We start from the raw sequence: 226 nt of genomic DNA on the forward strand, positions 1-226 counted from the left end.
AACAAAAAACAACAATAGACAACAAAGACAACAGTGGACAACAAAAACAACAGTGGACAACAAAAACAACAGTGGACAACAAAAATAACAGTAGACAACAAAAAACAAGAGTAAACATCAAAGACAACAATAGACAACAAAAACAACAAAGACAACAGTGGACAACAAAAATCAACAATAGACAACAGTGGACAACAAAAATCAACAATTGACAACAAAAAACAAC

The 226-nt window shown here is 31.4% G+C and overlaps 1 protein-coding gene across 1 annotated transcript in view; it reads left to right on the forward strand.

Annotated features, from left to right (window-relative positions):
• gcm2 (glial cells missing transcription factor 2) overlaps positions 1 to 226 on the forward strand; it is a gene marked incomplete at its 3' end in the record, with an annotated part of 13,453 nt that overhangs the window by 4,571 nt on the left and 8,656 nt on the right.

The sequence above is a fragment of the Nematolebias whitei genome, chromosome 20, assembly GCF_014905685.2.
Source record: "Nematolebias whitei isolate Nwh7 chromosome 20, NemWhi1, whole genome shotgun sequence".
NCBI lineage: Eukaryota > Metazoa > Chordata > Actinopteri > Cyprinodontiformes > Rivulidae > Nematolebias > Nematolebias whitei.